The following is a 25,062-nucleotide window of genomic DNA, read 5'->3' on the forward strand; positions in this document are numbered from 1 at the left end:
CCCTACCTCCTCAAATACATTCTCAGCAGATGCCTGGACCTCCTAGCTCTTATTGAAAATAGAAGCCATTGGATAAATGTCCCCTAACTTCCAAACAAACTGTCCTACATCCACCCATCACTTCCTTCTCAAAATAAAGATACAACAAAGAGTCCTTCTTCCTCCAAGTTTCTGGACTCCATCCTTTCACCTCCCCAAAGAACCTCCTTATAGCTGTTATTCTTCTCTCATCTCATCCTCAGCCCTTCACCCTTAACACGTCGTTTCCATCAGCATCTGGTTGTTGGGTGCTAAAAAATGTTATTGAATGGAAATGGGAAGAGTGTGCGTGTGCGTGTGCGTGTGTGTGTGTGTGTGTGTATTATATCTGAAAGGAAAGACAATACAATAAATCGCCCCATCGACAGCGTGATCCCCAGCAGCTGTTGCCTTAGCTCTCTCCCCTCCTTCCAGCCAAATTTCTTGGCAGGGTTGTTCTCTGCTCAGCTCTGCCACCCACACACCACTGTGCTCCGCTCTTTGGCTTCTGTTTCCAACACCCCACTAAAACTGCGCTTGCTTCGGTCACTGATGTTCTTTCTGATAAGTTTCTTAGAGTATGTAAAAATACTTACCTTACTTGAACCCCAGCTACTTTGGGTACCATCAGCTACTGGTGGAAACATATCTGTCCTTGTGTTTTGTGACACTGGACTCTGTGTTTGTCTTCTACTGCTCCAGCTACCCAAGCTCAGGATCCTTTGAGGACTCAGGTCCCTCCCTTAAGCTCTTCATTCCTCACCCCCATCTCACCCAAACCCTTGGCTGCTGTTGTCATTGTCACCTGAATGGCGGTAACTCCCAGATTCTTGTGTCAAGCCCAGCTCTCTTCTGTACACCCCCTGGACCCAGCTGCTGGTGGACACTACTCAACAGGCCTGAAACAAAACTCATTCTTCTTTCCCCCAAACTGCTTCTCTATTCCCGTGACAACCCGAGGTCACTGCAGGAATGCTTCCAGTGCTGTCCTGACACTTTCGAAGTGAAACCCAGGCTCTGGGTGATTTTCCAGGAAGCTGTAGGGCCTGTGGACCTGAAGAGTCAGGTCACCGACCCTGGTGCTCCTTAAGCTGTGGCACTTGGTACTCTAGCCATTTTGACTCATTACAGTGTCCCCAGTACCTCCTTTTCTTCTTCTGTGCCTTTGCACAGGCCAGTTCTGCTGCTGGAACTCTCTTCCCAAACCCAGACTTCTTCTGTCGCATTCTCCTACTCATCCCTGGGTTTCTTCCAAGACCTGCATAGAAACCTCTTCTTGACTCTCTGAACTCTCCCTCATAAACCATCATCAACGGGGGCACTACCCGCAGTTACAGACCAGGTGTTCCCTGGCATCTTCCTCATCCCCCTCCCATTCTCCCATGCTGGACTGGGGTCTCCCCAGGCTTCTGTGGCACTTACCACATTCTACTTCATACATCCTTTGCTACTTGTCTCCATCTAGACCACGAGTGTCTGAATCCATCTTATGTTATAGCAACTGAATAACAGACTGGGAAATTCAAACAGAAAATAAATCTGTTGGATCACGGCTCTGTAGGCCGGAGTCCAAGGGCACGGTGCTGGCGTCCGCTCAACACCTGGCGAGCACCCTCTTGCTGTGTGGTCACACCACGGTGGCCCATCATATGGTGAGCAGACAAGAGGCAGGGAAAGAGTCCACTTTAATAACACGGCTGCTCTGTGAGCACGAGCCCACCCCTGAGTGAGACACAAGGCTGAGGATGTCTCCCTGGGTGAGCTGGTGAAGGGCCTCTGGTGCCTTGGGCACACACACTCATCTGCAGGAAAATCAGGAGTGAGTGAAGGGTGAGCAGCAAGGGGCTCACACCTGGCAGAGACTGGGCTGCAGGGCCTGGCATCAGACCGTGGCGTTGGTGTTCTGGAACTGGTGGGTCCTAGCTCTGTGCTTAGGGTAAGTTCTTAATCTCTGAAAGCCCAAATTTTCAGTTTTATAAAACAATGTAATGAGCATCTGTTAGTCAGCTTTTTGTTAGCATGACAAAAAAACTGAGATAATCAACTGATAAAAGAGAAAAGGTTCATTTTGGCTCACGGTTCCTGTCCAGGATTGGTTAGCCCCAATGCTTTTTGGCCCTGTGATGAGGCGGCTTACCATGACAGGAGCACATGGCAGAGAAGATCCACATATCACACTGTCGGGAAGTGGAAGGAAGAATGGGCAGGGACTGAGTCCCACAGTCCCCCTGGAGGGCCTGCCCCCCATGACCTAAAGAGTTCCCGCTAGGCTCCACCTCTTAAAGGATCCACCGCCTCTTCATAGCCCCACTCTGGGGATCAAGCCTTTAATACATGGGTCTTGGAGACATTTAAGATCCAAACCATAGCCAAGTGTATCTGTTTCACCAATTTATTATAAGTGTTAAATGAGATGGTGACTGAAAACACTGAGTCAGCATTATTATCATCATTTCTTTACTTCCATTGTCATTTAAGGCAGAAGACAGTTTTAAAAGAGAGGTAGGAGAATAAACAACCAGTTAAGGATGTATTGTGATGTCTAGATGAGAGGTGGCCAAGACAATGGCAGGAGAAATGATGAAGAAAAAGCTAATATGAGAAACAGGAAGCAGAGTCAATTTTTCTTAATGACTCTAAAGAGAGAAGATCAGAGGACGACTTTCACTATCTGATTTAGAAGACGGGGAGAGGGGAACCGTGTTACCATGGTAAGTAAATAAGAATGAAGGGAAAATAAATGTTTTTAAAAGGCTTGTCAGAGAAGTAATCATAACAATAACAATAGCTAACATTTTCCGCAGCCCTCACCCCTAGTGGGAGCTCCTTAGGTCACTGGGGGCATGCCCTCCAGGGGGCCATGCACTGGTTTCAGTGCTTCCCGTATAGCAACCCATTTATTGTACCTAAAACCAACTGCAGCAGGAAAGATTTGACTATTCCAATTTCCCAGTTGAGGAAATGGAAGCCCAGAAAGGCTAAGTAACATATTCCACAGCCAGTTGAGGATAGAGTGGTGTTTTGAGCACAGGCAGCTCTTTATGTTTATAATACACTAAAAATGTGGAGGAAAAGTGTTGGGCAGAGGAACTTGAGGACCCAAGAATACAGGAGAGTGCCATCGCACAGCCCAGAGGCCCCAGCCTGGGAACTTTCTTACTACTGACATTGGTAAGGGGGAAGGCAGCCAGATCCTCCATCGCCTATCAATTCTCCATCCACAGAAAGGCCCCGGGCTAGATTTGTATCATTCTCACTGAAGAAATCCACACCCATTGACCTGAGTAGGAAAAGACAATAATAAATCAGGCCAATGAATGTACAAACTTGAACAACTAGATTAAATAGGTCTTGTCAATGTAGAACTAGTGAAAAAGGAATGTTAATAAAAATATAATGAAAAGTCTTAAGGAGATAAAATAAGAGAATATAAAAAGATTTCTGGAATTTTTTTTTTTGAAAGCCAGTCAATTTTGAAGTTTAAAGTTAAGGAAATCAACTTAAAAAGAGAGCTTTCAATTAAAATAAAATTGGTTATCTTAAATTCAAGTAGAGATGATAGCCCACAATGCAGACACAGATATGAAGTAATGGAAGCTATACATGAAAAGAAGATAAAGAAGACATGAAAGACACAGGTAATAAGAAATTCGGAAAAAAGTCAAGACCACATAGAAGACAAGGAGTGATTAAGTAAATCATGATGAAGGTAAAGGGATGCTTTCTTTATTAAAAGAGAACTTCTGAATGCTCACAGGTTCTAGCTATATGTTGCTTTAAAATTCAACTAAAATAAAATAATAAAGAACAATGGAAAGTAATGGAATGATACGAAGATATTTTAAGCAAAATAGAAAAAGAAAGAAAAGGAAGGGCAGCCAGTCAGTATTAAATCAGAATAACACCAGATGAAGGTGCATCTGGGGTGAGAGACAGGAAAGCAACAAAAGTGCACGCTGCAAGGAAGAGATAATAATAATAATAATATTTATATCTCCAAATAACATACAGTTAAATAAGGCACAACAAATAAAAACTGAAAATACAAAGAAAACTTATAAAAGCCCAAATCATAGCAGACTATATAATACTTTTTTCTTTCAAAAAAATCACTGAGCAAGAAGGAAGAATATAGATATTTCAAATAATAACAATCAACAAACCTGTTCTAAACGTAGGTGTGTAGATAATTTTGTGTGCCATGGACAAAAATATGTATTCTTTACTATAACCAGCAGCCACTTGTGGAAATAAATCATTTATCTGCCTACAAAGCAGGAAAAAAAAAAGACTTCAGAAATTCCCGAAGAACATTTTTGGCCATATTTTCTGATGTAAAGCGATAAACTAGAAGTCATTTACAAACAAATAATACTATTAATTGCTTGTAAATTAATGATCAGATTTCTAAATTGGTCCAACTGGGAATAGCACTCCAGGCACCTGGAAAGAGCAAATGCAAATCCTCCGTAGAGAAATGAATCCTTAATGGAGGACCCATGAGATTTTCACACATATGATCCCAGTAAAAATGAGTTCACAACAAAAATTCTTAAAGCACACAAGAAGTTCTGCTTCTGCCAGTGCTGACTCAACAGTTGCCTGATACTGTTATCAAAGCACATGAATTTTTGCATCTGTCTGGGTTCAGATCTTATCCTCCTTTTTAAAATATTTGAGTGGAAGTCTTATGGGGCATCAAGCTGATGCATCAAGAGTCTATAAATATCAGAAGCTAAAAATGTCAAAATGAAAAAGTAAAAGAAAAAAATACATTTCATCCCAAAAGTTAATAGTATTTAGATATGAATGCTGTTTTTGAAAATATTTTATGTCATACTTGGAGATAAAGGAAGATTCTTTTATGAACATACAAAGATCCCTCCTACTCTCTGCAACTCATTTGACAGTGTGACATGTCACAGACTTCAGTGTTTGTTCTGCTTTTCTCAATTTGGTCTCATAGACCTCCAGTCCTAAGGCAAGCTGTGTGTCCTCCACTGCAAAGATGCATTCATTTTAACAAAGATTATCATGCTCAAGTCACCAAAATTAACTTGATCCAAACTTTTATAGACTGTAGGGACACAGAGCTCACGTGAGGGAGTCCGGGATCCATCCTATTGAACATAATTATTGGTCCATGTTTTCAGGTGTCAAATACTGAGATTAGACTCTACTTAATGTCTGTTTCTAAAATTTCCCAAACCTACTCTTATACCAAAAATGAATTCTTTTCAATGAAAGAGTCGGGTTTTTTTCCCCTACCTGGGTTGACTTCAGTCCTATAGTCACAGAGAGCATAAACACATGACATGACAGATGTGACCATAAAAGAAGCTATCTCCCTGCTGGGGACTGAATGTTTGTGTCCTCCTCCCCAAGTCCATGTGTTGAAACCCTAACCCCAAATGTGATGGTATTCAGAGATGAGGCCTTTGGATTTGGTTAGGTGGGGTTCTTAGGATGGAGTCAGTGGCCCAGATCTTCCATGGGTCCAGGAGCCACAGGTTAATAATCCCAAAACACAGAATAGAAAGGCTCAACTAAGGCTCAACGAAGTTAAATGGTTTTCCCAAGGTTGCTTAACTGGCTCATGACAAAATCCAACCATCAACCAAGATTCTCTTTGACTCCCAAGCGTCATGTTGGCATTACCAGAGAAGACTTAATTAGCCTCAGTTTATAATGACGACAGCAAGCAAGCAGTCACCAGAGTGCATGACACTCTGTTGAGAAAACTGTACAACTATAGAACACATATAGTGCAAAAATCCAGACAGGGAAAACTGTTATGTGATCAAACAATCACATAAGCTTGGCCTCTGAGCAGTCAGTAAAACACAGCAAGAAGCTCAAATAGATTCTCCAAGTTGCAACAGAGAAATGTGAAATACACGGGTAAGCTCCGTGAGCTGAAAAGGACCAGATTTTGGGTGAACAGAGTGTACCAAGAAAAAAAAATTCAAACTTTAATTGAAGTCACGATTGTTACTTAAAATACCATGAAACCATTTGAAGCTCATCGAAAGTTCATTGATTTCACCTGAAAATGCATTGAAGCCTAGCAAGAGATTTGGACCCTGAGTGAACACCATGATCCAAACAAGAGGGATTTTACTTTGGGATAAACCCTTGGAACCTAAGTGAAATTTTTTAGAAACAGAAAGAAAGGCCTGAGTAGCACCAGCCAATAAATGCAGCACGTTTGCATGGAAACGGGACGAGGAGATGCGTCAGGGGACAGCGATGCTACAAGGCCAGGTGGTTACAGACTTAAGTCATACAGGCAGAGGCAGGATAACTTGTTGTTACTGTGAAGAACTTTTCTCCAGCTTAAAGGCTAACAAAAAAATTAGGAAGGAAAAGAAAAACAAGAACTTTACGTAATTTTTGAGACAGAGATGTTAGAATCTTCTCAAGGAACAATACTGCCGTGTGAACATGAATGTGAGAATGAAGAAGGAGGTATACAGCAGGCACCCCATGCGATGCCTCCTGCCACCTTTCACTGGGAGAAAGAGGAGGCTCACACTGTATGCTGACGCTCTAATCCATGCCTAGGCCTCACGTCTGTTTTGGCCATATTAAGAAAATTACACCAACTCTCTTTCAGTTTGTGTGTGTATGGCTTCTTTTCTTTTCTTTTTTTTGCGGGGGTGGGGCACCAGGGATTGAACTCGGGGGCACTCGTCCTGAGCCCTATTTTGTATTTTATTTAGAGGCAGGATCTCGCTGAGTTGCTTAGCACCTCACAGTTACTGAGGCTGGCTTTGAACTCGCTATCCTCCTGCCTCAGCCTCCTGAGCCGCTGGGATTACAGGCGTGTGCCACCACATCTGGCTATCTGGTTTATCTCCTTCCTTCCAACCTCAATCTCTGGTGTATTTCAGAGCAACTTTTTTTAAAAAATTTACTTTCTATTAGAACATTATAGTCAAACATGGCAATTTGATAAAATCATACATGCATGAGATTTGATTTCAATTCCTCCCCCTCCCTCCTACCCATTCTCCCTCCTCTACTCTTCTGATCTTCCTTTTGCTCCTTTGTTTTTTAATTTTTGCTTTGTGCTATCTTCATATACACAAAGGTGAAATTCCCATTGGTTCGCTTATATATACCTATAACATGATTTTGTTAAAGTCACTCCATGTTTCTTTCCCTTTCCTGCCCCCCATTCTCCCTCCTCGATCTCCTCCTTCTGCTCCACTGATCTTCCCCATATCTTTGTGCTGATTCTCCTTTCCTTATTTCCCTTATTGCTCCAGCTTCCTTCCACATAGGAGGGAAACATTCGATCATTGACTTTCTGGTCTGGCTTTTTTCACTTAGCATGATGCTCTCCAGTTCCATCCATTCCAGCAAAAGCCACAATGTCATTCTTCCCTGTGGCTAAGTAAACTCCACCGTGTACATAGACCACATTAACTTTGATCCAATCACCTTTTGATGGGCATCTGGGCTGGTTCTATAATTTGACTCTTGTGAATTGTGAGCAGCTCTGCTTTATAAACACATCCTGAGAGTCCTTTGCCTTGTAACTGAAGAATTAAGTCCATTTACATTTGGTCTAGCTCCTGGATTTACAAATTAGATTGATTTTTTTAAAACCAGGCTTTGTGGGTTTTTTTTCTCCCTATTCTATGCTTTATTTCTTCTATCTTCTCATCTTCTTTTAGACTAATTATTATTTTTTCTTCTGTTATGGAAATTATATAAATCAGTATTTTTATCCTTATCTCCTAAAGCACAGGAAACTCAGAATATTACTCACTTCCCACTTATACCCCATTGCCAACTATTTTAGTTCTAGTTTGCTCTTACAACTCCATTAAATATTTTAATTATGCTTCATTCCATCAATATTAACTTTGACTTTTTACCCACATTTGCCCATATCCTTTGTTCTTTATTCCATTGTTCACCTCAGATTTCTATCTTTTCCACTTTATTCTTCCTGAAAAATAGCCTTCCCAATTTTCCTTAATGAATAGCTAAATGTGACAAACTATCTGATTGGGGTTATTTGAAAATACCCTTTTCCTTTTCTCTCTCATTCCTGAGAGATGTTGTGTCTGGGTTTTGACTTCTACATCCAGAATTTCCCCTCAGTCCTTATCTGCTCTTTGCAGGTTTCCATGGTGGCCGTTAGGAGGTGAGCAAACCAGCCCACCATCTTAAGATGTAATGGGCCTTCCCTCCACGGGACCTGGGAATCTTCTCATGGCTCCTAGTTTTCATTTTGCTGTGTTCAACCAAGGGATTTATTTGTACTTTTTCTACAATATATTTATGGTTGGGTTTTCTGAACCTGTAAATGAATGCTCTAAAAACTCAGTTATTCTGTCTTTGAATATTGTCTCTGCCTGGTTCTTCCTCTTTCTGAGCATTTCCCATAGTTCTTTTTCCCCCAAACCTTTTTAAGTTGGTGAATTATAATTGTACATACTGATAGGGTTTGCCGTTACATATTCATACATGTACACAATATAACCACAGAGTTTGGCCAACCCTCCCCAGCACTTCTCCCCTCCCTCCCATCCCTTTCCTCTGCAGACCTCACTTTGATTTTCATTAGATATGCCCCCATCTTTATCTTTTCCTGTGTAACTTCCAGATATGAGAGAAAACATACAAACAACCTTGACCTTCTGAGTTTGACTCATTTTTCTTAACATAATGATCTCTAGCTCCATTCATTTTCCTACAAATGACATAATTTCATTTTTCTTTATGGCTGAATAAAACTCCATTGTGTTTATATGTCACTTTTTCTTTATCCATTCATCCATTGATGGATACCTAGGCTGCTTCCATGGTTTGGCTACTGTGAAGTGCTCTGCTATAAACATGGGTATGCAAGTATTACCCTAGTAAGGTAATTCTTCAGGATAGATACTGAGTGGTGGTAGAGCTGCGTCATCTAGTGGTTTCATGCCTCGGCTTTTGATGAAGTGCCATACTGATTTCCACAGTGATTGCACAAATTGACAACCCCACCAACAGTGTAAAAGTGTTCCTTTTTCTCTACCTCCTCTCCAGCATTTATTATTATTTGTATTCTTGATGACTGCCATTCTGCCTGGTGTGAGATGAAATCTCAGTATAGTTTTAATTTGCGTTTTCCTAATTGCTAATGATGTTGAATGTTTTGTCATGTATTCTTGGCCATTTGTGTCTCTTCTTTTGAGAACTGTCTGTGTAATTCATTTGCTCATTTATTAATTGAGTTATTTGACATTTTAGTGTGAAGTTTTTTGAGTGCGTTGTATATTACAGATATTAATCCTCTGTCAGAAGAATAGCTAGCAAAGATTTTCTCCCATTCTGTTGGTTCTGTCTTCACGTGTTCATTGTTTCCTTTGCTGTGCAGAAGCTCTTTAATTTCATGACAACCATTTATTAATGCTTGTTGTTATTTCCTGAGCTTTAAGGGTCCTGAACCTATTTGCTGGAGCGTTGAACCTATGTTTTATTCTAGGAGTTACATAGTTTCTGGTCTAATTCCAAGGTCTTTGCTTCACTTTCAGTTGATTTTTGTGCTACGTGAGAGATAAGGGTCTAGTTTAATTCTATATTTGGATAATCAGTTTTTCCTGCACCTTTTATTTAAAAAGCTGTATTTTCTCTGATGTATGTTTTTGGCACCTTTGTCAAGGAGTAGATGACTCTAGATGTGTAGGTTAGTCTCTGTATCTTTTATTCTGTTCATTGGTATGTGTGTCTGTTTTTATGAAAGTATCATGCAGGTTTTGGTACTGTAGCTCTGTGGTGTACTTTGAAGTCAGGTATTGTGATGCCTACAGGATTGCTTTCTTGGCTTACAATTGCTTTGGCTATTGTGGGTCTTGTATTATTTCAAATTAATTTTGGGACTGTTTGTTCTAGTTTTGTGAAGAATGTCATTGCTATTGTGATGGGGATTGCATTGAGTCTGCATATTACTTTGGGTAGTATGGCCTTTTAAACAATATTAATTCTGCCTGTCCCTGCACATGGGATGTCTTTTATTTCTTCCTTCAATGTTCTCATTTTTATTATACAGATCTTCCACCTCCTTGATTATATTTATTCCTAGGGGGTAAGTAATTTTCTGAAACTCTTGAATGGAATTGTTTTTCTGATTTATTTTTCAGTAGATTTGTTGTGATAGATAGAAACTTATTGATTTTTTGCATGTTGATTTTTAACCTGCTAATTTGCCAAATTTGTTATTGGTGGAGTTCTTTGGATCTTGCAGGTATAGGATCATATCATATGCAAAAAAATGATCATTTGACTTCTTCCTTTCCTATTTTTATCCATTTTATTTCCTTCTCTTACCTAATTGCTCTGGCCAGAATTTCGAGCACTATATTAAATAGCAGTGGTGAGAGTGCACCTCCTTGTCTTATTCCAGATGTTAAAGGAAATGCTTTAGCTTTTCCCCACTTAGTATGAGGTTGGTTTGGGGTTTTTCATACATAGCCCTTATGCTGTTGAGGTAGGTTCCTTCTATCCCTGGTTTCTTCAGTGTTTTTTATCATGAATGGGTGTTGAATTTTGTGGAAGGCCTTCTCTGCATCTATTGAGATGATTAAGTGATTTTTGTTTTTATTTCTGTTTATGTGATGAATCACTCTTATTGATTTGCATATATTGAACCATCCTTGTATCTCTGGAGTAAAACCAACTTGCTTGTGGTTTATAATATGTTGTTCCTAATATGTTGTTGAACACAATTTGATAATAATTTTTTATGTATTTTTATGTCAAACTTCATCAGGGATATTGGTCTGTAGCTTTCTTTCCTTGATGTGTTCTTATCTGGTTTTGGTATGAGTGTGATACTGGCTTGAAGGAAGGAATTTGGAAATTTTCATTCATTTTTATTTCATGGAATAATTTGAGGAGTATTGACATTAGTTCTTTAAAGGTTTTGTAGAACTCATCTCAGAATCCATCAGGTCCTGAGCTTTTTTTTATTGGAAGCATTTTTATTTCTCTCTCTATCCTATTGGTATTTATTGGTCTCTGAGGTTTTCTATGTTCTCTTGATTCAGTTTTGTCAGATTGTATTTGTCTTGAAATGTATCCATTTCTTCTAGGTTATACAATTCATTGGAGTATAAATTTTCAGAATAGCTCCTAATGATCTGCTGGATGTCTGTGATGATTTCTCTTTTAATTTTATTCATTTGCATTTTCTCTTTTTCTTCTGGTTATTTTGGCTAAGGGCTTATAAGTCTTGTTTATCTTTACAAAGAACTAACTCTTTGTTTCATTGATTCTTTGTATTTTTTTTAATTCTCAATTTTATTGATTTTGGCTCTGATCTTAATTATTTCTTTTTCTCTGTTTGTTTTGGAATTGGTTTGTTCTTTTTCAAGGGCCTTGAGGTACATCATTAATTTGTTTACTTAGGATCTTTCTGATTTTATGGATGCACTCATTGCTATGTTTTCCTTTTAGTACTACCTTCATAGTGTCCCAGATGTTTTGCTTTGCTGTATCACTATGCTCATTGAGTCAAAAATTATTAAAATTTCTTCTTTGATTTCTTTTATTACCCGTTCAGGATTCAAACGTATGTTGTTCAATATCCATGTGTCTATATAGTTTTTGTAGGGTTTTGTTGATTTCTAATTTCATGTGATTATCATCTGATAAGAGGTAAGAAGTTATATAAATTTTTCTTATATTTGCTAAGAGTAGCTTTGTGACCTAAACTTTTATTTTGGAGAAATTTCATGAGCTATTGAGAAGAAAGTATATTTAGCTCTTGTTGGATGAAATATAGATGCCTGTTAAGTCCATTTGATTTATAATATTTTGGGGGTCCAAAGAATCTTTATCAAATATATGTCTGGATGAGACATGGTGAGAGGTGTGTCGAAATCACCCAGTATTATGGTACTTGGGTATATCTGGGTCCTCAATTTTGGTAGTGCCTTTTTTATGTAATTAGTTGCACCCATGTTTGGGGCATAAATATGAATTATTTATTTGCATATATTGAACCATCCTTGTATCTCTTTTCGTGTGGCATATCTTCTTGGATTATTTCCTTTACCAGTATGAAGTTACCTTCTTTGTCTCTTCTGATTAATTTTGGTTTGAAGTCTGCTTTGTCAGCTATGAGAATAGCTACTCCTGCTTGTTTGGGGGTTCCATTTGCATTTTATGTCAATTTCTATCCCTTCACTTTTAGCCTGTAGCTATCTTTGCCTAAAAGGCACATCTCTTGAAAACAACATATAGTTGGATCTTGTTTTTCATCCCTTCTGCCAGCTTACGTTTTTTAATTGGCAAATTGAGATTATTTACATTCAGTGTTATTACAGGTAGATGTTTATTAATTTCTATCATTTCAACTTATTTATAATGCTTAATTTGGCCCTGTTTCTTATTTGCTTAGCTACTCTTCAAATGAGATTTGTTCATTTGTGAACTCTGGGTTTGTTTTTGGTTTCCTCTGTATGGAGTATTTCATTAAGTAAATTCTGTAGTGCCAGTATAGTTGTCATGAATTCTTTTAGTTTCTGCTTATCTTGGAAGGTTTTTTATTTCTCTTTCAACTTTTAATGATAGCTTTACTGGATAAAGTAGTCTTGGTTGACAGTTATTTTCTTTCAGGACTTGAAACACGTCATTCCAATCCCTTTTGGCCTTTAGAGCTTGTGCTGATAAATCAGAAGTTATTCTGATAATCTTGCCTTTAAATATGACCTCATGTTTTTCTGTTGAAGCTTTTAAAATTTCATCCTTGTTTTGAGTGTTAGGCATTTTTAATTATAATATGTCATGGAGAGGTTCTTTTTTGGTGTTGCTTATTTGGGGTTCTGAATGCCTCCTGTATCTAGATGTGTATCTCATTCTCAAGGTTTGTAAATTTTTTTGTTGATGTTGTTATTTCCCTAAAGAGGTTATCAGTTCTCTTATCCTGCTCTCACAACCCTCCTCAATTCCAGTGATTTTAAAATTTGGTCTCTTAATGTTGTCCCAGAGTACATTTCGATCATAGTTATTTATTTTCTTTTCCTTAATGCTGTCTAAATGTTCAAGGCTGTTCACTTTGTCTTCCAGGTCTCGGATTCTCTCTTCAGAATGGTCTACTCTATTAGAGAGACTTTCAACTAAACATTGTATTTTGATTTATTGTCTTTCATCTCCAAGATATCTGTTTAGCTCTTTTTCAATATTTCTATATCCTTATTGAATTTCTCATTCCTATCCTGTACTGACTTCCTTGATTTATTTAGTTGTTTTTCTGTGTTCCCTTGGAATTTATTGATCATTTTTATGATGAATATTTTGAATTCTTTTATCTGATATTTCATCCATTTCAATATCTTTGGGATCAGTTGCTGGTGGACTATGAACTTTATGAGATATTGTGTTACCTTGTTTTTTTCATATTTCTTATATTTCTATGTTGGGTTTTATGCATCTGTTCAGAGATACTTCTCTTTTACTCTTGTGTGGGCCTTTTTAGGGGACAGTCTTTACTTGCCAAGTGTCTTAGGGTGATCTAGATTGAGACACCCTTTTAGTGTGGCATCCACAGCCTTTGTGTTCTCTGTTTTTGCTGGAACAGTGGATGCCCATAAGTGGGACCTGGGGGCCCACCCTTATTCATATACTTGGGGCCTGATCATTAATGTAAGTTTTGTATTTAAGTATTGCTGAAAATTCAGTGTCATTAATTTGTGTGGGGAGCAAGGTGTGCTGTGCTTTGGTTGACTTTAGTTCAACAGCAGAGTCTCCACCCTGTGAGCTGTAGTGTCCCTGTAGTTTCCCAGTTCCTCACAGAGTAGGGCAAAACAAACAATAGAAACAACTGACACAAACTATACATAGCATTAAAAGAAATACCCAGTTCCTATTATGACATCTACAACATTACCACAAAAACCAGGAAGGGTGGGGTCAGCAACTGTCAACAGTAAACAATAACCATGAACTAGATCTAGCTTTAAAGCAAACAGCACATATCAACTGTCCTCCACAGAAGCAATAATTCATCAACATTAATGGTATGGGCAGGAGTTCCATAAATCAATTCTAAAGGTGACAAAAACACAGTTAATTAAGAGTAAAGAAAATATGCTGGGAAGGTAGAAAAGAGTTTACAATTTCAAAAAGTGAACAGAAAGAATGCAGGAGAGATGTAGCAGGTGATGGTTATAAGGAAGAAAGCAAAAATAGGAGAAATGAAATCAAGGGAGAAGAGAGAACAATAGAATTTGACTGTTACTAGGAAAAGAGAGAAAGAAACGAATCAATGAAAACAAAACCAAAATATACAAACCCAAAAAACCTTAACCCTCAAAAGACAAGACAAAAGAAAATGTCTATATTTTTAAAAATGTAAAAATGAGAAAAAAGAAACAAATATGTATATGCATATATGTCCCTGGACCAATCAGCACATCAAGAAAACACACACATACACACACACGAGAGAGAGAGAGAGAGAGAGAGAGAGAGAGAGAGAGAGAGAGAGAGAAGGGTTCTTAATAAAAATGACAGAATTATCTCCACTGAGGTGTTCAAAATAGTTGACAAGAATGAATGGTCACTGACTGTGCCAACTGTCTTTCTTTCCAATTCCTTTTTATTTATTTACTGAGAGCAAGAGCCAGGCCTGGGGGTTGTTAACCCTCTCCTCTTTTTGTGTGGCTCTCTGAGTTGCCAGTTGGAGCTGCCTAACACTGAAGCCAGTTGAAATAATTCTCAGCTTCCGTTCTCACCAGTATGAGGTAGGACGAGGGGGGTCACTGTCAGTTGGGGTTTCATAGGCACAGACCAGATCAGTGCACTTCCAGGGGTGGAGCTGCTACAGAGTTCTATTAGGGGAGTTCCTGTGTGTGGACAGTAGGTCTAATCAGGCCTCCAAGGCTTGGTTGGGCAGTGACTGCTCTGGAGAGATCAGATCAACACACCCCTTGGGCCTGTCAGTTGCTCATCTCTGTCAGGGGTCTGGATGTCACGAACCTCCAAAAAATTCTCGTGGGGTAGGAGAGCCAACCCCCACACCCTCTGCTGCCCAGGAATACAGCCCTCCCAGGCTTTTATTTCACACCTGTCTATTCAGATTCTGGACCCACTTCAGGTGGTCACATGAGCTGCCAGACTCAAAGGAGAAGCAAGTCGTCCTCCCCTTTGCTTTTCCAACTTGAATCCCCCTGGTAAAATCTCCTCTGTGCCCTTTTCACTTATGTTAGGCTTGGTGCACCCCAGGTGCCTGCTGGGATAGAGGATGGCAGTGTTTGCTACAATCCCCTGGCTCCACAGCAGTAGGGGCAGCATGGCTGCCTCAAGATGGCTCCTGTCTCCATGGACAGGTGGGAAACAGCACTTTTCAGGCACCAGTGCACAGCGTAGCCTCTGGATCAGCTAAATTTAAGCCTATTTTTGGATCTCAGGTTTTCCATACCAAATCTGCGTTTCTCCCTGAGCTCTCCCTCCCTCTGTGATGAGCCAGCACATTGCAGCTACTGTAACTGGCTCAGCTCCAGTGTGGCCCAGCTCTTTCTTCTTTGTTTAATACACCAAAAGTTCTCAGTCTCTAAGACACTCTGACTATCCAAAATTGATTTTTAGTGAAATCCCTCTTTCACCCACGTCACTCAGGAGAAGTACTGCCGTTGCTTGAATCCCAGTCTTCCTGTATTTAAACTGCCATCTTGAATCTCCTCTAATTTTCCATGATTCTTGACCTCTCCTATTTCCTGTGTCTTTCTCTCTGTTCTTTTACTCTGAGTAGTTCAGTCAGCTTCATCTTCAAATTCACTATTCTCTTTTTGGTCCACATCTCACCTTCTGCTTCTAAGATGAAGGTAGTTCTTCCAGAAAAGAATTATATTTGGTTTTGACACCTCACCAGTACTACCACCAGTCTGAGATCAATTTTGGGGTTAACTCTTTCTAACAATATAAGTTTGTGAATTTCATTTGCAAACCATACAAAGGTCAGTATGTGGTCACAAATTCTCAGGGAGATTTTTCCCTTTAAACTCAGTGACTCTGGGGAACTCATATCCTTGCTGTCCCCTGTGGGAGGGGCAGAAAGCAGGTTTATTTCTAAGGTCTACCCTAAGAATATAGGTTTTGGGGTTTATGGAGTAACTTTCTATTAAATCACATCTGGATTGAGCCTCGTCCTAGTATCTTCTGAATTCTGCAAGACTTTGGACACTCAGGCTCAGTACATGGCAATTATAAATGTTGTCTCTGCTTTGATTCTGGGTGCCTGTCATGACCAAGCTTTTAATCTGAGTATTCCTTAATTGTCAGTTTATAAATGGATTTAAGACATTTTTTTTTGCTTTCATTTTATCCAACATTTTAAATTAATTCCAATAAAAACTAGCCAAACCATACATATAACCCATTCTATTTCTTTAAATTGACAGGTACGATTTTTTAAAAATTCCAAAAATTTGGGCAGTGGATGAAGCTATGACAGACCCACATGTGCCTCTACTAGGATGTCTGCGGTTGCTGAGAAAGCCAGCTGAATAGCTGGCAGTCACCAAAGGAAGACACCAGGAGGAATGTTGATCAGTCGGTCATCAGGTTATGAAAACACAGGCATCTTGCATTATGATTGGCAAGTGTATATATGATATCTGAAAGACCGACTCTAAATTAGAGCTGTTCAATATTTTATTCAGCATCATTTAGTAGATGTCCACACCACTTGGAGCTCCAGAACCTTGGTAAACATTCAACAAATTCTCTTGAATTTGCAGAGCTATGAGAAAACCAGCCAAGTATATAGGCTTGATTAATTGATCACCCATGTTGTGTATTCCAAAATTTTAAAAAATGCAATAAAGTCTGACACAGCTTTAAATCATTTCTCCACACACAAGGAGAACCAAATTTGTTACAAGTTTCCATCAATCTTTGATCTTCCAAAGATGGAGCTTTTCCACTGACAGGGGATTTTTATTACCCCCGTGATTCAATTTCTTCTCTGCTTTAGCTATAAGCCATTTTACACACTCTCCCAACAAAACATGCCACTGAGTTGTTCTTATCAATGTCAATAGGAAATATTTGGGCAGATTCAATGTCCTCCTAGATCTGAGGCGTCACAGAAGTGGGATTCCTGGTTTTGATGGTGAGCTTGGATGCCTCTGAGGATGATCTGAGTGTTGCTGTGAGTTTCTCCACTAGATCCTGAACCCAGTTGTAGAGTGTACCTGTTCTGGTGGCTTAGGCACTAGCTAGTCTGTAGGAATTGCCACCTTTCTGTTCAGATGTCTCTATACGACATTTCTTCAAGTTATCTGTCTCATGGTTTTCTTTTCAAAAGTGGTGACTGCTTCAACTTTTAGGAATTTCCCTAATGGTTCCTCCAAATGCTGACAGCCTTTGAATTTGTGGATGAGGATTTGTTTACTTCTTTTATGTCTCTTCCTTCCTCTTTCTTCTTTTCTCCTTTCTGACTGATTTCCTCTTCCTTCTGTCTCCCCTCCCCCACCATTTCTTCTTTTTTCCCTGTTACTATTAAAAAAAATAATGACTATTTTGGTCATTCTTTAAGATTTACATCTCTTTTTCTTTGACTGAATTTTGATCTTGTACACTCATCTCAATTGTTTATCTTCTGCGCATAAAATCATCATTCTATATTTAAACTTCTTTAATCCAATATGGTTGTGACCATTGAGTTTACAAAATCAACTATTTTGGCTGATTTGGTTAATGATTATAGAGTATTTTAAAAATCATTATTCATTCGGGTGCTTTTTGGTAAACGTGATGGAAGAAAGGGCAAAGATATATTTATCTGAATGAATTTATTGTTTAGTTGAATTGAACTGTAGTTTTCTGTTAATTTTTCTGGGTTTGATTGAGTTAATTTTTGTGCTTTATTTCATTTGAGGTTCTCTATTTGCCCTCTCCCTGTTGTTGACTGTCTTCTCCTTACCATGAAGTTTGACTCTAGGTCTTCATTGTTTAATGTAAATTTAAGTTATTAAATTTGCAATTCAGTTCATGGATCACACCAGCCACATTTCAAGGGCTCAGTAGCTACCTACCACACACAGTTCCCCAATTCAGAAAGTTCTGTTGGAAAGCACAACTCTATATTCCTCCCAGCTCTTCCTTCTACCAAAGAGGTTAAAGTGTTAAAGCCAGTGGAGACTAAAACTTCCCTGTGTATTTATCTGCACTAGTCTGTTTTTCATTACTGTAATGGAATACTTGAGGCTGGGCAACTTTATTAATAAAACCTCACAGAGAGGATTAAGCTTCAATGCAGGAACCTTTGGAGGCAACCTCATATCACATCCAGAGCATCACACCATCCTATATACTCTTCTGAGATCCAAGGCAGAATGCTCTTCCTCTTGTTTTCTGTCAAAGACAATGACTTTATGCATGGAAATGCCTGCAAGATCAGATCACAGATATTAACACAGATATTAACCCACATGCCATATGATAGTAAAAAGAGCAAGAGGGACAGCACATGATGCCGAAGGCCTGGAGAGGAGCTTTATTCCCAAATCTGTCACTGATGAAAAAGCAGAGGACTGGTTAAACACTTAGGGGTTTGCCTATGGGGAGAGCCCTGGAAGCCACGGGCCAGAGCACCCATTCGCTGCCGCCCAGAGGTAGATTGACCAGTTCCTGTGTTGTGTGACGTGTGCTTCGGGTCCCAGGGACATTTCAAATTTAAGCAAAGTGGTGTATTAGTTTCATAAGGATGCCATAAAAAAATGACACAAATAAGGTGGCTTAAAACAGTAGAAATTCGTCACCTGACCACTCAGTAGGATAGACATCCAAAACGAAGTCTGGAGTCAAGAGCCACGCACCCTCTAACGTCTCTGGGAAGATCCTCCGCCTGTCCTTCCAGCTTCTGGGAGTTACCAGCGTCCTTGGTCTCCCTGGCAGCTGAGTCACTCCAACCCCTGCCTCTGAGGTCACGTAACATGGTCCCTGTGTGTCGAGGAGAGAAGTCATTGGATTAAGGTCCACCCTAACTCGATATGCTTCATCTTAACTAGATTCCGTCCATAAAGATGCTGCTGGTTCTCCGTGACATAGATTGGAAGTGAAAACCACACACACATTTCATATTACACAGGACAGGCCATCAACCCCAATAAACTAAAGGGGTATTAATATAGGGCTCCGGAAGGGAGGCTGCTTCTCCCTTTAACCCACTCTGGATACTAAAATGTTAAGTATAATAAGCAGGTAGGAGCAATTCTATTAAAGCTCCCAATCTCTTTCTCTGTATATTTAGATGATAGATTATAGAGATAGATAGATCTATCTAGATATGATTTATATATTTACATACACAAAGCAGAATTTTTAAACAGTGCTTCATGAAAATATCAAAATAATTATTTGTTTTGGAATGAGAATTACTTTATATTTAACTACGAATACATGCAGACTCACAATATAATATAAACACATATACATTTACACACACACATATAAACATATCTCTGGTTGTCATGTAGAGTTGAATTATTATATAAGCCTTCAGTGTTTATGAAGAACCTATGGAGACCTTTTACCCTGTGTTTCTTTGGGGGAAGCATCTTTATTCTGGTATAGCATGGATTTCTTTCTTTCCTTCTTTTTTTTGGGTGGTTTATATACATGAGAATAGGATCTATTTTGACATAGCATACAGATGCAAGGTGCACTCCATTACAGTTTTGATCCCATTCTTGTGGTTGAAAATGATGTGGAGTAACACTTGTCATGTAATCATACACGAGCATCGGAAAGTTATTTCCAACTCATTCTACTGTTTTTTTTTAATTCCCACCCCCTCTCTTCCCTTCATTCCCCTTTATCTAATCCAATAAACTTCTATACTTCCCCTTCATACCCTCCACTGTTATGGGTTAGCATCCACATATCAGAGAGAACCTTTGATTTTTTGGGATTGGCTTATTTCACTTAGCATGATAGTCTCCAGTTCCACCCATTACCTACAAATTCCATATTTTATTCTTCTTTATAGCTGAGTAATATTCCATTCTGTACATACACCACATTTTCTTTATCCTTTAATCTGTTGAAGAGCACCTGAAGGTTGGTTCCAAAGATTGGCTATTGTAAATTGTGCTGCTATAAATATTGATGTGGCCATGTCACTGTAGTATGCTGATTTTAATTCATTTGGGTATGTGTCAAAGAATGGGTTAACTGGGTCAAATGGTTCTCTGGTAGGGTTTCAAGGACTATGTTGACTAGAAGTGGTGAAAGAGGGCATTCCGAGTTTTCTGAAGAATCTCCATCCTGCTTTCCAGGATGAGTGCACCAGTTTGCAGTACTACCAGCAATGTATGAGTGAAACTTTGTTCCCCATATCTTTGCCAACATTCATCAATAGTTGTATTCTTGATAATTGACATTTTTGACTGGAGTGAGATGGAATCTCAGTGTGGTTTTAATTTATATTTCTCTAATTGCTAGAGATGTTGAATGTTTTTTCATATATTTGCTGACTGATTTTATATCTTTTCCTGTGAGATGCCTGTTCAGTTTCTTTGCCCGTTTATTGATTGGGTTATTTGATTCTTTTGTGTTTGTTTTGTTTTTGAGTTCTTTCTATCCTGGAGATTAATGCTCTATCTGAGGTGTAGGTGGTAAAGGTTTTCTCCCATTCTGTAGGATCTCAGTTCATATTCTTGATGGTTTCCTTTGCTGTAAAGAAGCTGCTTTTTCGTTTGATAATATCCCACTTGTTGATCCTTGATTTTACTTCCTGTGCTTTAGGAGTCTTGTTGAGAAAGTCTATTCCTGAGCTGAAATGATGGAGAGTTGGGCCTACTTTTTCTTCTAGTAGGTGCAGGATCATTGGTCTAATGCCCAGGTCCTTAATTTACTTTGAGTTGAGTTTTGTGAAGGGTGAGTTATGGGGGTTCAATTTCATTCTAGTACATATGGATTTCCAGTTTTACCAGCACCATTTGTTGAAGAGGCTATCTTTTCTCCAATGTATGTTTATGGCACCTGTTTCTAGTATGAGATCAACGTATTTATGTGGTTATGTCTCTGTGTCTTGTGTTCTGTTCCATGGTCTTCAATTCTATTTTTGTGCTGTTTTTGTTACTATAGCCCTGTAGTGTAATTTTAAGTTTTGGTATTACAATGCCTCCTGCTTCACTTTTCTTTCTGAGGATTGCTTTGGGTATTCTGGGCCTCTTATTTTTCCAAATAAATTACATGACAGCTTTTTCTATTCCTGTGAAGAACATCATTGGAATTTTAATGGGAATTGCATTAAATCTGTATAGTGCTTTTGTTAGTATGGCCATTTTGACAATATTCATTCTGCCTATCCAAGAACATGGGAGATCTTTCCATCTTCTAAGGTCTTCTTCAATTTCTTTCTTTAGTGTTCTGTAGCTTTCATTGTAGAGGTCTTTCACCTCTTTTGTTAAATTGATTCCCAAGTATGTTTGTTTGTTTGAGACTATTGTGAATGGAATAGTTTTCCTGATTTCTCTTTCAACTGATTTGTCATTGATGTATAGAAATTCAATTGATTTATGTGTGTTAATTTTATATCCTACTACTTTACTCAATTTGTTTATGAGTACAAGAAGTTTTTTGGTGAAACTTTTTGGGTCTTCTTAATATAGAATCATCTCACTGGCCAATAAGGATAATTTGAGCTCTTCTTTTCCTATTAATATCCCTTTAATTTATTTCTTTTGTATAATTGCTCTGGTAGGGTTTCAAGGACTATGTTGACTAGAAGTGGTGAAAGAGGGCCTCCCTTGTTCTATTCCAGTTTTCAGAGGGAATGCTTCCATTTTTTTTCCATTTAGAATGATATTGACCTTAGGGTTAGTGTGAGACTACTTGGGGTTACTGTTGAGATATGCTTCTATTATTCCTAGATTTTCTAGTTTTGAATATGAATGGATGCTGAATTTTATCAAATGCTTTTTCACATCTGTTGAGAAAATCATGTGGTTCTTGTCTTTAAGTGTGTTGATATAATGAATCACATTTATCAGCTTCCATTTGTTGAACCAACTTTGCTTACCTGGAATGAACTCCCTTGATCATGGTGCACTGTATTTTTAATATGTTTTTGTATGTGATGCGCCAGGATTTTATTAAGAATTTTTGCATCTATGATCATCAGGGATATTGGTCTGAGATTTTCTTTCCTTGATATGCCTTTGCCTGGTTTTAGTGTCAGGGTGATACTAGCTTCATAGAATGGGTTTGGAAGGGTTCCCTCATTTTCTATTTCATGGAATAATTTGAGGAGTATTGGTTTAAGTTCTTTGAAGTTCTGGTTGAACTTGGCTGAGAATCTGTCTTGTCTTGGGCTTTTCTTTGTTGGTAGACTTTTGATAACCTGGATATCTTTTCTTCTCGCACTATTGAAGTTCCACCAATTCTCTTTCATGGGTCTCATGACACCTTGTCTGTGTCCATCTGCACAAGGATGGGACTTTATACATTGTAATTTGTGTGATATCAGCATGTTTAGATTGAGAGCATGCAATATTTTTTTGTGCCTGTTGTGTGCTTATTTCACTTAACATAATGCTCTTCAGGTTAATCCATGTTTCCATAAATTACAGGGTTCCCTTCTTTTTATGGCTAAATAGTATTCCGTTGTTTATGTACTGGGCTTTCTTTACCCACTCATCAGTTGACTGAACACTTGGGTTGATTCCATATCTTGGCTATTATATATAGCCAAGGAGTGTACATAATTTTTTCGATATAGTGATTTTATTTTCTTTGGATATATATGTAGAAGGGTGATCACTGGATCATATGGTAGTTTTTTAAAATATTTATTTATTTTTATTGGTGCCCCACCCACAGTTCTTTCTTCCACACTGCTGGTCTCCCTTCTATTTTTATTATTTTTTATTTGGGTACTAGGGATTGAACTCAGCACCACTGCACCACATCCCCAGCTCTATTTTTTTTTTAATTTTACTTAGAGACAGGGTCTAATTTGAGTTGCTTAGCACCTCACTTTTGCTGAGGCTGGCTTTGAACTTGCAATCCTCCTGCCTCAGCCTCCCAAGATGCTGGGATTATAGGCACTCGGCGATATGGTAGTTCTATTTTTTTTTAAATTTTTTGAGTAATGTCTGTGTTATTTTCTATGATGGCTGTGCTAAGATACATTCCCACCAATGGTACAAAGATTCCCCTTTCTCCACACCCTTCATAACACTTGCTTTCTCCTGTGTTTGTGATAGTAGCCATTCTAACAGTGTTATCTCATTGTGCTTCGACTTGCGTTTCTGGGGACTGCTGACCAAGAAGAGCTCGATGGGTACAAAGGCCAGAAGAGGAAGGGAGGGGAGGAGGGGGAGGTGCTGTATAGTGAGACAGGAGGAATACATTTCAAGAGTCTATCATAGGGAGAGGCCTATAGTCAATGATATATTGTATTCTTGAAAAATGTAAAAGAGAGTGGTTGTTAACTGCTATCATCCTAAAGATGATAATTGAAGTAACGGATTTGTTAATTATTAGATTTAGCCATTTTACAATGTGAATTTATTTCAAAACATTGTACAATGATAAAACGTACGATGTCATCTGTTGATGTTTTCCAAATTAGGATGGTCCCCACCTAAGGAGGTTGTGATGGAGTGCCCATGCCTTCCTCCACCCTCTAAAAGTGCTGTGACTTCTATTCATATTAGTCAAAGGCATGTCACTTGGCTCTTTCCTTCGCTGTAAGTTTCTCTTTCAGGTGAGCATCAAATCTTGATTGCGTTCTCTCTGCCGTCTCTGTCTCAGATCTGCATCCTGTACTGAGCTGGTGATAAGAACCACTTCCTGCTTTGAATGTGAGCTAAAGCATGCAGAGCTCACTTGGACCATTTCATGCTCAATTTCTTCAAGGCTACATGGGAGATATTGTTAAATGCTCTCAGACTGAGAAGGACCATCTTCTGTCACAGAGGCAGTCAGGTATGTGTTTGTCCACAACCATTCTTGTCACCAGATTCATCATTCTGAAGTTCTTTAATTCAAGGATTGTATTTTTCATTCCCATAGAAGAAACCTACTGGAACTCTGTTCCCGAGAAGAATCTCTTACTTAAACCAGCATTCCATTAAGTCCTTTAATATTAGTAGATCAGAAATAAGCTATATGGAACAAATGTTAAGAGAAAAAAAAATCATTCTTGGTGCTTCTTTTTCAGTGTAAGTCGAATTACTTGCATAGACCAGGAGAAACTTGTTTATTTCGTGGTTGCTCCCCACATTCCACTCTGGACTAATCGTCTTTTCAAGGATTTCAAAGGACTGATGTAACCTCTCCCTGAACCAAAAAGAAGTGCCACAAGTTGGTGTCTTAATTGAAGTCACAGTTAAGTTCAAAGGCTAAGGTGATAAGACCATGATCCATAGGTAGGGAATTTATAAATTCAACATTCCCCATTAATAAGAGTTTGCTTTGAATCAATCTTTGGTTTGACAATAGTACCTTCTACGTAAGTGTGGGTTGAGTGCATGTGGTCTGATGGCTAGTTTTCAGTCAATAACATTTTTTGAAATGGTGTTTCAATCAGGTTGATTTTTCTCTCATTTTCACCAATAGGATAGAAATGAGAATGTTATATGTAATTGAGAATTATAGATGCAGCAAAGAATTTCTAAGAATTGCTCATCATTTGACATCCTAGTTCATGGACAGCACGAAAATAAACAGAATGGGAAATAAAATGTACAGTCTTAGTATCTTAGTTAAATAGCTACCTTAGTTTAATATGACTAAATTACTTCACAGAAACATGGCACCCTGAAAGAAGGAGTCTGAACTTACTGATGGAAGACTTAGGCTGCAAATCCAACAGACTCTCCCCATTTGAGATTTGATCACCAAAGTGAAAATTGGAAAATCAGCATTCAATTTTGTCAACATGATTTGACATCTTTACTCATAGAACTTTGAGAGAACTGTGTCAGTGGAGAAATGGGATTGACAGTCCCAGACTTTATGGTATGAACCCTGAGTGACCTAAGAAGCTGGTCCACATATGGGGAAATGAAATAGAGTGACCAGAAGCCT

General features: G+C 38.7%; 1 long non-coding RNA gene across 1 annotated transcript; it reads left to right on the forward strand.

Annotated features, from left to right (window-relative positions):
- Positions 1-10,265: 10,265 nt before the first annotated feature.
- On the forward strand, positions 10,266-16,631 carry LOC125615979. The gene is made up of 3 exons (XR_007346578.1): positions 10,266-10,466; positions 13,066-13,077; positions 16,621-16,631. It is a non-coding gene; the product is annotated as an uncharacterized LOC125615979 (long non-coding RNA).
- Positions 16,632-25,062: the final 8,431 nt, after the last annotated feature.

This window comes from Marmota marmota, unplaced genomic scaffold, assembly GCF_001458135.2.
Source record: "Marmota marmota marmota unplaced genomic scaffold, marMar, whole genome shotgun sequence".
Lineage (NCBI taxonomy): Eukaryota > Metazoa > Chordata > Mammalia > Rodentia > Sciuridae > Marmota > Marmota marmota.